Here is an 18,641-nt window from a genome sequence, read left to right as displayed (position 1 = left end):
AAGTGAGAAACAGGCGTCAATCAAACCTCCGAATATTGTTCACAAACTGATTTAAAATCATATACTTATATAATCAGTAAAGTGGTATCAAACAAAACGTGTATGTTTGGATCTTGTTATTACCGTTGGTTAGCACAAACAGCTGCGTTAGCTAAAAGTGAGAAACAGGCGTCAAGAAGTTTCAAAATGTTGTTTTACTGTTTAATTGAACTATGGGTGTATTGGAGACACCTCTCTGATGTAGCAGAGGTTCACAAGAAATAGTGTCATATTTAATGGAATTTCGATCTGCTTGATAAAGAAATCAGGTAACAGCATGTTAATGAACGTCAGCGTCATGTAAAAAAAAAAACAAGACAATATTGATCATTCATTAACGGATGGGAAAGTAAAATTAAACTGCTTTACAGTTATTAGTATATCATTTCCTGGGTAAGTGAAAGTATTAATGACACCTAATGTGATTATGTGTCATCTTTGTTAATCGATAACACTTATTCAGGAGAGTTCATCTGCTGATTTAAACAATGTGCTATTTATACGCAACTGTCATGAACTGTGTGAATATTTCTTTTCTTCTACAAACTTATAATATTGCAAGACATTCGGAGAAGTTTGTTAATTCTACTTTATGGAATTATATATTTCAATACAATTATAATAAAGCAAGGATATAAAATATTAAGCACCAAGTGAATATCCAATGATTCTTCTGTCATATATATTTATGCTTTAAAATTGTGAATAATGTAAACGATATCCAGATTTGTAAGCTTTGACATCAATCAAGTCCTAAAACTACGTTTGATACATAAACGATCATTGAATATATTCTGTACAATAACCTTCTTAATGAACCTAAACGGTGACACTAATTAAAAGAGACAACGTGTAAATAATGTTATAAACACAACTTAAATTGTGAAGATTTCCAATGTCCTTTATGAGAATAAAATACTTTCAATATATTTAAAATGAGTATGCTCTGAATTATGAAAGTAAAAACAGGAAGCAGAATAGGTGTCTATATTACCTTTCCTACGAAAACAAGTTACCCAAAACTGTTTCGATCAAGAAATGAAATCACTTCTTTCATTTATTCTATACAAGATCAAACAATATTCGAAAAAGAAACAACGAATATTCACCTGACTTGTTAATCATTGAATCGAATATAAAAGCAAAAACTATAGCAATGCTGAACGAATATTTAAATTTTTAAATGAAAATGAATGGAACCAACATTTCAAAATTAAGTGTATCACATGACAAGATAATCACAGAAGAGAAAATGATATATAATGTATTTTTAAAAACCGATCCTAATGGTAGAATACTGACATTTGACAATTACAAGTATTTTCCGACGTTATGTATGTAATGTTTTGTATTATAGTTAAGGGTTTGTTAACGTCCCTGTGGTTCTCTGGAAATATCATAAATAGTATTTGTGCTAGACTCTATAGACAATCGTTTGGTGTTCAATGTTTTTCTTATATCATCATTTCTGATCATATTTTGCTGTAAGAGACTTTTCTTGGTATAGTCTGGCTAGCCATTAAGGTGAAAGAGATTTCAAATTATTGATTATTCCGTAGGACAGAATGAGTATTCTTTACGATTCCAGATGTGCCATTACTTTTTTCGGTTCCTACATTCCTCGGTTCTGTACATATCCTTTTGAGTGCTTTCTGATTTTCACAAAATCCCAAGTTTTTCATTGATTCTAGATATATTGAAGGTGTTTAAGAGGTTATGGGTCTCTTCCTATTGGTGTTTGGGAATATGTGATGTCGTGTTTTTGAGGACTTTGTATAGGTTTACATTGTTTGCAAGTAAAACTCACTATATTATGTTTTAGCGCTTTTTGCGATCATCATTAGTTATTTGGGTTTTGATTTTATCGCATTGCTTTTAACGGTTGTGTATGTAACATTTTGGTGTTTCAAAATTCTAATTCATGTAGCGCATTAGCTGTCTGGATAAATTGCTTGGTATTTGTCAATTTATATGCAAATTAGTTGCAACAATCTTGATGTACCGCATTGTGGAAAGGTCTAATTAATTTTCCAGTCACGGGCTAATATTTATTTTGTCTTTTGCAGAAGATCAGTATGCGGTTGGCACATTATTAACAGATATGCTGTAGAAAGCAGCATCAACTATCCGGAACTTTCAAAAGCAAGACCCAATTATCATTAGCAGAACTCATCTTATATTAGTTTGCCGCTGATATGGTACTAACTAAGGTTCCAATTTGGTACTCTCCGTATCAACCATACCCTTGCCTCTAGATTCTTATCTCATCGAGCACTTTGCAGTCCCTTCAACACCTCATTCTTTTGAATTTAAAATAAAGAAAATATTCTCATTGGTAAGGTGTACAGGTCACTCGCCGTAACGCTCATCTGATATCCTCCGCATAGCACTTTTTTTGGAACATTCCGAAAAAGTTGGTATCCACCGTAAAGCAGTTTACTCTTTGCTACCCAAAACGCCTAGTTTTACCTGGAATAGCTACGGTATTACGAATCTAGTTTTGAAGAGAGCTAACTTACGGTGGTTGGCAGATGAGATAAACTTCAAAATTCAGTGAGAGGATATTCAGGGAAAAGTCAGACTACGAAACCGTGACAGATTAAAGCACAGATATTAAGGATCCTGCTTGTTTTAGTTACTTATGATTTCATTCATTGAAATACACAGCAATTCTGGTGAAGTTATTGCGAAAAGAAAAAGTACGACCGTGTCTTCACAATTCTACGCACTTTATTTCGTCTATTGAACTAGAGTAGAAGAGAGTTATAAATATAATAACTGTAATACTATAGGAGGGTGTACATCTAGGTAGCCAACAGTCAACCAACACATGTGTAAAGAAAAGAAGAGAAACAGTTTCTAATATGAATAATATGTTCTTTTTTTTTACATGACACGCACAGTCACGACGACATACATCCCCACGTTGATACACACTATACGGTCTGCCTACATCTTTATCTTACTTTTCTGGTCTTTATATATTTGCTATATTAAAATTACACATTACTATTTCCAAAGCTTAATGACGCTTATAAATTCAGCGGATTGAGAGAATTGGAAATAAATACATCTAATTCACTTGAAATTGGTTGGCTAAGGTTTCTACTAACTGTGTTTTGTCTCACAAATTTACACCATATTAGAGCAATACAGGTAATTATATATAATCTAATCATTTAAATAAATATCATTCATTTAGAGAAGAGAGCGAGGGCATCTCACACACAATGCGCAATGCGTAATGAACAAGCTTTAAATGTATTCATGTTGGCGTTAAAGCGACACATATTTTGTATTCAAAGAAATGTAACGGGTGAGATGAATAAGTACTTTGGACTGATAGATAAGCGATCTAATTGTGTTTCATCTCGAAGAACTTTAATCATGTTACTGCTTATCGAACTATTAATGCATTCATCATCTTTCTTCGGGATCGGCGATATGACATCGGTGAGCTTACTTACGAGTCAAGAACTGTGGAAGACTGCTCTATATTAAGTTCTATATCGATCGAATATGTATATTGTTATCACAGCAGCTGATTTTATGAGTGGAGGTGTACATTACTTCCTTCATTTCAACCTAACATCACAATTTAAAAGTAGTTATTAGTACTGTTGCGCTTAGACTTAATAATAAACCTAATTTATAGTTTACAAATGCATCAGATTGCACCATTTTACATAAGGATGCTCCCAACAAATCTTCCCTCCTACACGGGAGGCAGCTTCATCGACCGAAGAACTTATCCATTTCCTTAAAAAAAAACTACGGATTCGCCCCAATTTATAGTTTGATATCGCTTACGAGGCACACAGGAACATATGAAATAAAACCATCTTTGTGTGGCAGCAGCTATTCTTGAGAGATGATGTTGGGGTAGAAAGTGATATTATAATAAATGAGAGGGCCAATTCAACTGGCTGACCAACTTTGAAAATAAGAACTTTGTAAAAGAGCAGGAATTTTGGAAGACGTGACAGTTGTAAAATAACAATATTGTTTAAAAGTTAGCGACTTTAAGACATTATTAATATTCTTTTAAGATGGTAAAAAAACTATCAAATTAACGAAATGGAAGAAAGAAGGTTGGTTAAAGTAGGAAATATTGGAGGGACTAACATTCCATGTTTCACACAACATACAGTAAGTCGTATAACTCGAAGAAGCAAGAAATAATATAGATCCTTTTATTAAAAGAGATTTAATAGATACTGTGAAACATGCCGTCGAATTTGTTAATTACATCTTCATCCCATAAACAACTGTGAGGTATTAGAAAGACATGTGAAAATAATAATAGAAATCAACAACGTGTATAATCAAAGTCTGTAAATACACATATTATAATGAGATTGGCCAATCGTAAGGAATGCGTGTCACTTATCGTTCACAAATATTAGGTATTTGTTTTGGGTACGTGAAAGCTATCTTTAATTAACCTTTAAGAATAGCGCAAAGGACGTTATGTTAATGACAAAATACAAGCAGCATTTTACACGTAGGAGCTTAAGGACCACAACTTGTCATTCAGAAACAAGAGATAACTTTCTCTTGAATGTGATGGCGACATTTTAGTTTCATAGACCTTATTGTAAAAAGTTTACAATGTAAATATCGAGGGCACTTGCAATGCTTTTCATTTATAAGAATCTATCAGAATAAAATATAAAGGTATTTGGCAATGCTTCCATCGCCTGGTAACATCTTGTGCTGGGATAGTCTCCCGAAAACGTAAGACAAGTATGGAATGTATTTTTCGCGCCTCAGACATACCGTCTGGGACGGTGGCTGAATACATTAGTCCCTCAACCGCCAAGGTTCTTAGTTGCGTAAAATGAATAGAAAAGTATAGTTGGTTAAAAGAGTAAAAACAATTGGATGGCGATTATTCGCCGCTAAAAATGAACCGCAATGACTGTCATCTCTTATACTCCTTTATCTCATCAAAATGGCAGCCCTGCGATACTGAATTCAACCCATATCTCTCCTAAATAGAGCAATTATTACTTTGGTGAACAACCCACAGCATCAACATGTTTAAGGTAACTTTGTGTTTGCTGAAAGTCATTTCCATACACACAATATGCAAATACCATTAGGGGATTAGTGCATTGGATATGCAGCGTTAACCTTCCCCTCGCCACCGTCGGAACTGAGTAGACAAGGAGCGGAAGAGACGAATCGACGGTAACTTGTAATAACAACCTGATGAATTTAGATAATCAACTCGGTATCACTTAAGTTACACAAACATAAGAGGGTCGCTAGTTCGTTCAATGTGTACTGCGGTATTGACCGTTAAAACTCAGTACAATTCAAGTGTTTAATCTAGTTCAATTTCATTTCAATCACTGAATCAATAAAAACGAAGACATAAACTTACTCCAGAGAGATAACATGATTATAGATAAATAGAAATGAATAAAACTATGCAGGGTGTATAAAAAAATATGCTAATTGATTGAGGTGACTAGGGCTGCTGAGAAAGTTGAAAGGAAACATGTAGACGTAAATCAAAAATGATGAAGAAGAAATAACAATTCTCTGAATGCAAAAATGACCTCGCCAGAAAAAATAACTACTATAATATACTATCTTATGTACATAATTAAGGGGACCAGACTAACAGTTTTCAGATATTAGTAACTTAGAAACATCGTAAGATATCCGAAATGTATCCCTCATGAACGACTTTGGTCAGAATTATTATAACTCATACGAGGCCAAGCTTCCCGGCCTATATGCTGATATTCTCACTTAGGGGGTATTTACGTAATATGATACTCCCAGTGGTTCGGAACCGATTGTTATTGGTTGTAACTTTACTGTGCTGTTTACGTGATCCGCCCTGAAGACTTCAAAACGTCACGTCTTAAATGCTTTCAACACCAAACCCTACCCGTACTTTAACTAAACTATCAGCAACAAACAATTACTACAAACATCCGACTGACCCCCCCCCCCCCCCCCCCTTGGCACACACTGACCGAACTGAACACAAATCATCTACAAAAGTAAAAACGGTCGGACAGTCCGTAGGCCTCTATTACCCCAAAACAGAATAACAACGACCCTTGGAAACAGGTCTCGACAAGCCGACAAACTGATTATAACTGGTTGTTATTTTACTGCAGGCTACGCCATCTCATTCACCACCAAGCAATCTTGCAATGAGTTGTTGAATTGAACAATCATCGATACCGAACCATATTCTTCTCGATACAGGCGAATTGTACACACCTCGACAAATTAGTATATGTCTGCCTAGTTGACAAGCTATTCTATGCATACTTTGTAAGAAAAGTCACCCAGGAAAGAACCTGGGCACGAAAACCAAACTACCGAACGACTGATCCGCTCTCAACCCCAGTCCCCTTGCATCGAGACTGACTGTGTAATCATCGTCGGGTGTGTATCACCAAAAGGCCGAGAAGCGATTCTATGCGTTGGCATTTTGACGAAGAATCCCAACGTGATCAGTTGTTGTGCTGCACGTAACTAAACAACACGCCAAGTATTGTATTTTTCACTAGTTGTCTGGTTATACTAACGCAGTAAGTCTGCAACTCGTCTGTTCAAGGTCATTTCAATGCCAATAGCTGGATGAGATGTATAAGAGAGACAGATAAAGACATTCCACCCGAGATATTGTCCTCTGTAATATATACTCATAACAATCGATCTCCTACTTGAAAGGAACAAGAACATTTAATAACATACTCTATCTACTCGTATCACCTAAAGAAATATGCAGTTAGAATTCTATAACTTCCTCTGTTATGTAGTGGTACAGCGCCATCTGAAACTAAATGCTTATGAGCATGATTACTAGACTAGTTTAATTTTTAATTAATTGTACGATCTGACATATCATACTTCGACAACGGTACGGAGTTGTTTCTCCTTAAGAAGGGAAACAGTACAAAGAATAGAGAAAAATAAATTACAGCTATTGCAACTTAATGGGACTACGTTGTGCACATTGACGCTATCTTAATGCTTTTTGGCAGTCATCACATGGTGCCCTGTCACAGCCATGTAAAAATTGCGTTACAAATTCATTACTGATTCGTAATGAATTATTTTTTATTTAGGAAACCTCGACTTCAGGCCATTTAAAATATACACAATGTTTTTTCCCGATCACATTGCCATAGCAGGCGTTTAAAGTGGCAAGTGTTTCGGGGTTGGGGTTGTGCATGGGAGGGAGAGATTTATTTCCTTTTTTTAAATTGTGAAGGGGCAGGAGTATGCTTCTCCCCCACATTGTTTTGCACGGCATGTAATCCTTCCACTTTGTTATTGAATTAATATAAAATAACACTAGGCAACCAACATGGTCGAATTTTTGTTCCATATACTTCGATCATAACGATTCAATAAACTTGGATAACCTGCAGAACGTATTGAATAATACACATAAAATATGATCTCTAAACTATTTCAAGAAGGCTTTTTATTATTTTGTATTTTTTTCAAAAAGGGAAAAATCATAATGTAATAAATGTTACCTTTGACTAGTCAAAGCTTTTTTTTTTTTTGCTTTCACATAATAAGTTAATCAACTCTATACGAATGACTTTGGTCAGATTTAATAAAATACATACAACCTGCCTGTATAAAGTCACAAAATGGTGCATCTAATGGTTCCAAACCATTAAAAGCAGATATTAATATTACTGTAGGCCTCGCCATCTACTGCATCATCAAGCCAATCTTGCGTCAAGTTAGTAAACCGAACCATATTCTTTATGATACAGGTGACACGAAAAAATCTATTAAAAATTGGCGACAAAATGTGTTGTTTGTATTATAGCTTGATTTACAATCACAGGAGACTGCTGCAAAGAAAGCAATTATCATTGGAAATTGGTCAGGTGGTCAAGATCATTCCATGGTGAATAGCTATAGATGGTGTATGATGATATTCCATTCGGGAAATTTCCCCTTGAATGATTTAAGAAAATCTAATGCAGGAAAATATTATTTCATTTTAAAGGACAACTTTGTATGGATAGAGCTTGAATCAATAGCCAATTATGAATAATTACCTGTAACACAAACAGTTACACTCACACATACTCTGAATATAGCAGACGGTATATTGCGAAAACACTTTAGCTTCTTGTATTAAACTAAATTAAATAGTATAAGGTAAGATTTCACACAAAGAAATAATGTTCACTTGAAATGGCGGTACAACGCCATTTTTAAATTGAATGTTAATGTGCATGATTAGTCTCAGTTTTTAATTAAAATTGGCTTAAATTAGCACAAATAATCCTTTGTTTTGATCTAATGTCTCATAATTCACAACCAATTGGTAGTCTTTTTCAAATAAGATGTAAAAAAAGACATGTTAGTTTTCGCCTGCAACTGAACCAACTATCTCATGGTGTAACGTCTTGATTTGGATAATGTTCATGTTTCCGCCAACACCTACTGAGATAAAGTTGATCAATGCATCCACGATGACACTGCGCATTAAAGAGTCAACTAGGCTCACTTGATTTCACCGGTTGTTGATCCCCCTATAAGGCAACATATTTTCCATATTAACTCACACACACTACACCACCAAAATAATGTTGTTACAGTAGTCTATATGCCCTTGTAGATTTTTTCATTGGGTAAAAGTTGTCCTTCAATTGAGAACCGAAGCGTTATCTATTCGTGGTAACTTCCGTAATGTTCCGTACCTTGAGGAATTAAGTCCAGAAAGTCGCAACTTTTCGTCACTTGTAAACAAGCCTCTTTACTCGCAGGTTAACCAATGTTCTACGCTGCTCTTTGTAAGCCTTACGTGATGTAAAATAGCCTCAGTTGATTCAACCGTTGCAGAAATCCTGCTCTTCAAGTTACAAACTCCACACACGCAAGCACACAGAGGAAGACAAATCTTCTTTGATTACATATATACTAGGATTTTTGTTGCTTTTGCACTAAGTCTTGTCATTAGAGAGAATAATCGAGCAAATTGATAACGGCCCTAATTGGAATTTTTTACCTTAAAAGGTCAGAAATGATTACGATAATACTATCTGCTAAACAATTATTGTTGTAGTTGAAGTTTATAGCACATTCTTCGTATAAAGAACAAGCCCTTAACACGACAGTAACAACAGTAAACCTCTGGTCACAGGTAATTTAATTTCGCACCCATATACACATTGTAACAGATGCTCTCGCGTCTTTTGGGGGGAAATCCACCGTATGTACATGGCTTGATCGGTTTGAACTGTGAATAAGAGACACAAGCGGTAATCAGTATAAAATGAGGTATGTTATAACACCTTTACACATGTTAGATTGCACATTTTGCGCGTTCTGTAGTAAAATGTCATCCACTATCTGTTAAAATGTGGACGAAGTTATTGACGAAAACGTAGCAACTGATTATAAATGTAAAATATGTTAAGAAATTATAACACACAGTCTTACATGATAAACGGGTTACCTTGACCAATTTTAACTGATAAAGCCATGAGTATCGGCTTGGAAACTAAAAACTTAAGTCCCATGTTACACACATGAGTGAAGAAAGGTAATTTAGTAAGACAAAGGACACAACCCAGTTATCCAATCAGGATCTGAACATGTAACCCTTATAGTATATTAACCAATTTATCACAAACGCTCTCGATTAATCATTTTATATGATTGGCAAATCTACCAATCAAAATGAAACTCAGTTCTCACAAATGTAGAAAAAATATTAAAGAAGCTTTACTGTTTCAAATTGTATCATCTGAAATGACGTAACATAGTCATGATTTATAAGGAATGGATCATAGTCATGAACAAATTCTCCACTTCTAACAACGTCATGTTTACCGGGTTGTTTCGGCTATTACTATTAAGTAGCCAGCAAACTCGTTGAAATGTGTTTTGGTGGGTGGGGCGGGAGGCAGGGGTGAGGAGAAAAAAATCCCCCCTTTTGTAGGTGGGAGGGCAGGCGTAATGTCCTGCCCCTCACTTCTCTAGCACAGGATGCACTCCACATCGTCGACCAAAACATTGAATTGTTGAAAATAAGGTAGGCAATCAATGGACGTTTTTAGTATCACATACATAATAATAATATTTAACTATCTTGTAAAATTTAAAAATATTGAATATACACATGAAATATTCCCTCTAAACTAGTACAATAGATGGTTACAACTACCTATGCCCATTAATTGCCTACTATGTGGGATTGTAATAAAAAGGACATTGCTCCCGAAATCCTATGAGGGTGTCTCAATTTGACTGCTTATAATTATCTTATTTTGGATAATAATAGGTACGGTTTAAAAGTTGTCGAAATATAAAAAGCTTGCTTCGAATGATTCTTCATTTTAGCTTCAAAGACATGTTTTCAGTCTTAGATATGTTTAACAACTCTTTCAGTGGTGAATCTAGTTTAGTAATAAAGTATCTATGTAAACTTCACTAGAATGGACAAACAATTTCATACTTTAACATTAACGAATTATGATTTCTTACCAAAAAAAGCAAAGCAGACACAGGAACTTCAATACATGTTTGACTTGCATGTATAAATAGAATCATCCGAGCGATTTCCATTGCCTTATATCCATTACGATAACCAGTTAAAAGGTTATGATACCACTACAGACACCAGCAGAGTATACCTCCCCTCGAAAATTCAAGTTCAGTTGAATTTCATTGTCACGTAGCCACAAAACAATTAATTACATTGTCATCCTGTTCATTTTCATTTTGAGTCAGCACATATCTTATTCAAATGAAAACACACACGTGTGCGCATGCACGGATGTTACTTAAAAACGGCTTCTTGGTTTGATTCATAAACAGCGCTCCTCGCTTTACAGACAGACGCGGGAAGTTTTGCGATCAATGCATCAAAGTTAATGTGAATAGTTGTCACAATACCGCGATCTATCGATATGGGATTTGTACCGGTTTTACATGGTTTCTTAATTTTTCTGATCACTTCTTCATTTTCAGAAGATATTGATTGTGATTATCACTGCCAAGATGGACCTACAGTAAATTCAACAGACTGTTATGTGGTAGTAGGCTGTGACTTATCGTTTCCAAATGTTTCATTTTCAGATATGCATGTATATATATATATACTTAGCTTAGATTTGAACTTCACCGAGATGGCTACCGATGATGCTGTTCCTCGAGCTCCCTTTCTTTACTCTGGATTGTTCCGGTGGTTTGGGGATCATACTTATGATCGTTATCTATTCCAAGTTGAATACCTTTATTGTGTCAATTGGAGTTGCTTTTTTAGCTTTAATTTCTCAATCCTAAATATCCAACTAGACGATGCGGGAACTTATCAAGTTGACATAAAGTATACATACAGCGACTGGACTTTCGGCCCGACTTTATTGCAACACACATACCGTCTATTTGGTAAGTTGTACCTAACATTTATCTACTCATACTCAGTTATGTATGACTAAAAGCCGTCGAGAATTAGAGACACATGTTCAGAGTAACCAGATTGATTGAAATATCTGGCGAAACGTTACTTTGTTGAAAAAAAAAGACGGACAGATATATCCAAGTGATTAGCTCATCGCGAAATAAAAACAAAGTTTAATAAGAAATAGCTTTAACTATTCGTGTGTCTTTACGTTTTCTGGATATTTGAATATATTTCCACATTATGGAACTGCCAAAATATACGGATGGTTATTAGATAAGGTAGGTTAGAGAACCATCGAAATGGAGACTGATGTTGTTTGACTAAGTTTGCCATATTCTTTGAAAACAAATTGAGGTGTAAGACGGCTTGAACTTTATAAGTTATCTGATAACGGCACAATGAACAATGCGATTAATGCAAAAAACTTGTTTGGAGGAATAGATATGATGTTATTTTTAGAGGAAAATTTGCCAGTTGGCAGGCAGTCGTGGAGGCGATGAGATCTGACATTCGCCTTCAGGTTGAAGGCGATTTTCGCCGTTTATCTAAGGCTGCCTTTTTTGGACGGTGGTGTGCTGGGGAGGGAAGTTTTGTTTCGCTGCGTGCTGATCGTCCTTTTGTAGTTTTTGAATGTTTCAGTGGGTGGTTGGGCGGTTCGTCTCTGCAGGTCGGTGGGCGTATGTACTTTTTGGCTCGCCTGACCTGAGTTTCGTTTGTAAGAATGGGATGGTTCGGTAGTGTCGTTTGGCCGTGACCTTTTGTATCCCGCATGGTGGGTCACGTTAAAGCACAATGCGATTAATTATATTCCATAAATTATTCAATATGTAATGGTGAATGGCCAAAAAAAATTGTAAAAAATAAAGCGATGTTAAAAGTTTGGAATACTCTCGTGATGCATGTTGTAATGTCGGAATTATATTTTCCAGACATGCACAGTTGAAAGCAAATTAACGCATGCGAATTGTAACAAAGACCACTTTCTATCTCTCATAAGAGTTTTCAAATAAATGCAGGCACAAACGCACGTCTGAGACGTTGGACAACTTTAAAAGTCGTAAGTTATTTAAACAAGGATGGTTTCCTTGTTTCAAAGTTCTTGCATCTTGCCATCTTCCTGGTATTATATACTTGTAACGTAATCGGTTGTAACTATCACTGCACAGAAGGACAAACAGTAAATTCAAAGGAATGCTACGCTATGCTAGGCTGTGACTTCTCGTTCCCGGATATGGTTGTTAATAAAGATCATATTAAATTAAATATAGATGACATAGATGTATACATATTTGATTTTCGAGTGGCAATGAACTTCACCGGACGTTCTAATGGGGACGTTCCCCCTAAAGGAACTTACTCCTTAAACGGTATACAAAGAAATCAGAATCAGACAGTCAATCGATATTTATTTCAAGCGAAAGTAGAATATATTGAGGAAGATCTATCCGACTACTGGCCTGAAGTTACTAAGGTTGATTTTTCATTCTCCATCTTAAACCTTCAACGAGAGGATGCTGGTACTTATCACTTGTCATTGACTAATGATTACTTTACGTATACTCTTTACTCTCATCACACCTATCATCTATTTACAGTCTACCAGCCTCCTACACCTCTTGTTTGTCAAGGCCCCTCCTCGTCCCCATCTGGCTCCTACAACGTATCTATATCGTGTTCAATAACAAACGGGTTTCCACCGATAAATCTGGAAATGATTGAGCCCGAGGGCTGTGATTTTCAGAAACATTACACGGATGAAAACGGTATTCAAGAGCTTTCTGTTGACATTACGTCTTGTAATGAGAACTCAACTATTGGGTGCATCGCTACCCAGGAATCGCTGGCGTTCCTTTCCACGCCGCAGTATTCGAACAGGTGTGAATTTAACATCTCTAAAAGTAGTCCAGGTGAGTCTATCATTTATTTAAATAGCCGTGTACGCAAACAATGAGAAAACTGTGTATTCATCATTTTGAAAGGCATCGTCTAACATATAAAAATACCCCACCCACTTAGAAAATGTTTAAGACTAAGAACAATTTTTGAATACTAAATCGCACCAACACAATCAATGCACTTTTCTACTGCTTGTGCCCTGTTATCGTTAAAGTACACAAATGTAACCCAATATGACTTTTAGCTCTTTCAAAGTGTTTTCCTTGCACGTGTTGCTCCGAAGTCAGTGGACTGGTGGGTGTGGTCAAGTGACTTTTTTCTTAACCATAAGCTCCATTACCGTACAAACACACGAGTACTTTAGTACAGTAAACCAGCGAAGCCTTGCTGTGTTGATTCATAGTCTTCATATGTAATTTAAAGTGACGGATATAAGCTACATTAGAACATAATATGTTTTAACATATATGTTAGTTACAACCAATGATGACGACACCATTGCAGGATTCATATAGGCATTGACCTAAGAGCCAATAGAAAATTGAAACTTTAGCAAATATTAATATAAAACGAGGGCAGTACCTATAGTCTTTATTGAATGATGTATGCTTAGTTGAGGCAACATTTTCTGGTAAGGAAATTGGACTGTTGTTATTTCAGTGGGTTTTGGTGTGTATCGAATCTGTGAAGATAAAGGATGAGTTCATGGCATATTCCAACTATGGAACGAGCGACATTCTTTTCCCTACGTTTACTATCTTCAGTTCACATCCATGTTTTACGAGAACCTGCAATACTTGTCAGTTAGTAAGTCCCAGCACTCACCATTTTAAATTTAACCACGTACAATTTATGTAGGGCAACGTGTTATAGTCAAATTAAAACCCACTATTCTTGTTCAGTGAGTGGATAGCGTATTCTGGTTATACGACGTCACACTCTTTAAATGATGACCGGACAACTCCCTCATGGACAATTACCGCCCAGACGAGTACCCCGGACAATTCCTACCCAGATAATTTCCACCCTGGACTATTCCCATACTTGAAAAGTACCCACTGGACAATTCTCACACGGTCGATTCCCACCGTACAATTCCCCTCCCGCTCAATACCCCCCGGACACTATTGGCCCACAGATTATTGTCAATCGAGAGCACCCAATTGGGACGAATTGATAACGCTAGTTACCTATAAAAACTGTGCCTGCGTACTATAGTATTTTATATTAGCATAAACAACAGGGCCAACTCACATGAGAAAAAATAATCGCGAAGTTAAAGATACGAACAACGGGCATCTTTGTGCGAGATTCTCGTGCATTAGTAACATATTTAGTTAATACCGTTTTCTGTATGTAAACCATGTCTGCCATGTAGAGAGTGACTTTCGCTTATTTTTTTTCCACATAAATATGTGAGATTTAGGTTTAATTTGGTCTACTTACATAGAGATCTAAATTACCGCTTTCGTTCTGTCACGCTAACAATGTAATACTTCTGCAGTGTAGTTAAACATCGTTGAATTAAAAAGCTTAAATAGCAAAACGATTGTGTTTTAGGAGACAAAGTACCAAAACACTTTTTTGTTTCGCGTGCATTGTGGGTACTATAGCTACACTGATACAATAATAATATTTTGGGAGTCAGCTTGGTAAATTTGTGAAAAAAATAGATTTATCGCTTCGCGCGCAATAGCTGCATTGATGCTGTGAGAATTATTTACTCCTGCCACATGCATGTTAGCTAGATAACCTTCACATTTTTTGCGCACTTTGCGCGCACTATTGCTGCATTTGTTTCCGGGTAGACTTTTCTTTGACTCTTTCTTATTCTTAGAACTTCCAGAGGCAAAAAGAATATATGCAGTCACGCATGTGTGTGTGTCTGTGTGTCTGCAACGCCAGCTTGTAATCACGATAACTGAATGATACAAGATTCGATCGGTCTCATAATTGGTGGGTAGGTTACCCAGAGTGAGTAGACGGTCACATGAGTAGGCGGGGCTTCGCACAATTTCTTTAATTGATTCAGTGGGGACACAACAACAATATGAAAAAAATGAAATCTTCTGCTGCAGTTAGTTCTAGGTTCACCCTCATTTTTACTGGACTAGTAGCATAAACCCCGCCTACATCGGCTGTCAATCAATCGTCGAAATTTCCGAGGAGGGCGATTGTCCGAAGAGGAATTCGTTCCAGGGGGAGTTGACCGGGAACCATTAAATTATGTTCCATGTCAATAATATAATCTCGAAATGTTGATGTTATCAGTATTCACCACATCTGTTTTCTGTAAAGCAAACTTCAATAGGCATATTAAAACTCATTATTCATGTTCAGTTAATGGGTAGTAAAGAAGGACAGAGAGTGTGTATTAGTTTCAATGTGAAATATAAACAACATTGTAATTTATAACAGTTAGAAGCGTCTTTCTATATATTCTCATACGTGTTTACGTCTATTTCATATATACAACATATGGTTCCATTCAGACTCGTCTTCACTTGGTCTCTGCAGTATATTTCTTCCTTTTGGTCTAAGTATAAGTTCTGTTACGTTGAAGGTTCAACGTGTTCAGATCATGACGATTAGGTAAAAGAAATATTCTCGTTTCTGTCTAACATGTCTTTATATGAACGTCGACTTTTGGGATTAGTTTCAAGTTCTCTTTCTTTCTTTCTTTCTATCTCGTTCAGCTTGTATTTTCATTTCCCCTTGCCTCTTTTGCCATCTATAAAGGTACTAAAAACAACCAATTTAACTCGTAAAGTAATGAGTCACTGTTATCTCATTGACGGTGGATATACTGAGTTTCTTCTTTTGAACTGAAATCTTGCCCAACTTTTGCATAATTAAACAAGAGCAACTTGTCAAATAACGTAATCCTGGATAAAAGAGACCAAAAAGTGCTATGAGTCAACAATAAATTAACAAAATATATTACTCATTAATCTAATATGTTGAATACTACGAGTAATAACGGTATGCAATGATGACTTCTTGGAATGTATGTGTTAACTCTGATATTGCATGTGAGAGCGTCGCTAGTTTTTCTTTACATTCTTTACATTCAGTCTGTGTATTTTATTATACGAATGCACCACTTAAATATTATGAAAAGTCAATAAATATTAACTTAACTTAATGTTGAATATATTGAGGAGGATTACTCGTGGTACTTTCCTTGAGTTCAGCCTTCAAAGAGAGGGTGTTTGTAGTTATCATCTATCATTGACTGATGATAACTCCTGTATTCTCTTTACAGTATACCAGCCTCCTACACCTCTTGTTTGTGAAGGCCCCTCCTCATCGCCATCTGCATCATACCACGTCGCCCTATCTTGTTCAATAACAGACGGGTATCCACCGATAAATCTGGAAGTAATCAAACCCGAGGGCTGTGATTATCAGAAACATTACACAGATAATAACGGAACTAAAGAGCTTTTAGTCTACGTTACTTCTTGTGATCAGAACTCAACCATTGGATGCATCGCTACTCTTGAACCGTTGGAGTCCCTTTCTACATCACAGTTCGATGACAGATGTGAATTTAGCATCTCTAGAACCGATCAAGGTAAGTCGTTATTCTTTGATATTTTTATTTTATGAAGCTTGTAAGAACGTTATTTGAACGGGAAAGATATATCTTAATGAAAAACGCCTGACCTTTAGAAACACTGCTGGCAGACAATATATTAACCCACTTTCCGAATACTAAAGGAAACAACTTATTTTTTTACACGTGTTTGTATTGCTCCAGTTTCTCTGACCTTAGGTGTAGTGGGGAAACGGAGAGGTCCTGTTCCTGAGTCACGAGATTTGTGAAACTTATTCAAGACGCGACCTTACTTATTCACATTGTTATACATATTATTTGCAATCTTTCAACCCAAACGTACAGAAACAAGTACAATGTATTGATATTAAATACAGTGAAATATTAGGGGAGAAAAGCTTAAGCAAATGGTTGGTAGTCCCATGTTACAAATGGCCTGATCTGGAATTTTTTTTAGTATGGTGTCTGTCATTGCGTACCTCAAAATTGCAATGAAAGACTGCATTCCAGGATTCATAGCTGGATTTAAAATATGAGCCTGTATAGAAGATACTCTTGATAACCTTTTAGTAAATAAAAGCTTCATGGTTATTTCTCATGACGTTAAATGTAAAATGTGGTGACCCCACATATAGTTCCTCGCTCCTGTGAGGGGGGGGGGGGGCGAAGACGCAATGCTCTCGTGAGGTTTGTTGTGAGATATGCGAGTAACATTCACCAAGATTTAAAGGGATCTAGTACTTCCAAAATAATTAAAATATAGGTAAGAAATAATATGGAAACATCATAAACTAAACTGTAGCAGTCCAATGTTGACAAAACTGAGAAGCTGTATATTAAAACATTTTTATTAATGTCAGTGTTTGTGTAGGATGTTTATAATTCATATAGTTCCTCGCTCCTGTGAGGGGGGCAAAGACGCAATGCTCTCGTGAGGTTTGTTGTGAGATATGCGAATAACATTCACCAAGATTTACAGGGATCTAGTACTTCCAAAATAATTAAAATATAGGTAAGAAATAATATGGAAACATCATAAACTAAACTGTAGCAGTCCAATGTTGACTAAACTGAGAAGCTGTATATTAAAACATTTTTATTAATGTCAGTGTTTGTGTAGGATTTTTATAATTCAAAATACTTGCAATCAAATCCGTGGCACTGTCATCTCAAGCATTATCACTGCAGCACATCTCACAGTTTCTCTAGCAATGCAGCGTTAGGAAACTACATCTCATGTGACCTTATCATGATGTTAATACGCAACACGCCCTAATCTAGGCTGATATTTTCATTTATTGAGGAAACATAAATTATTTTAAATATATTAACAAATGGTAGTACTTGCCTGGAAGTTCCTTAAAGTTTTAGACAATTATTTCGTTAATCTAGCTAAAATAGAATCATCAGAAAACAAGAAGAGGCAGGGTTTAATTTTATTTATCCTAAATAGGCATATTATCAGAACAGAGATAACCTCATTTAGTGTAATTCCTCTTAAAATGAGCAACAAATAAACTTTCATCCAGCTCACGCAAGCTATCTTTCCAATCGAAGGAAAAATCAGGAAAAGTGATTTGGTGTAAATAGTAATTAGGTTCAGGGAAAGTGCAAGTACTATTTAATACAAATGAGATTTTGTATCTCATTTATCACTGGAAACACTTATTTCAGACGGTTTAAGGACGTTTCATATGCTGGTTTTAATAATATATGCGTCTGTAAAATGTG

This window comes from Apostichopus japonicus, chromosome 11, assembly GCF_037975245.1.
Source record: "Apostichopus japonicus isolate 1M-3 chromosome 11, ASM3797524v1, whole genome shotgun sequence".
Lineage (NCBI taxonomy): Eukaryota > Metazoa > Echinodermata > Holothuroidea > Aspidochirotida > Stichopodidae > Apostichopus > Apostichopus japonicus.
This window is presented reverse-complemented; position numbering follows the sequence as displayed.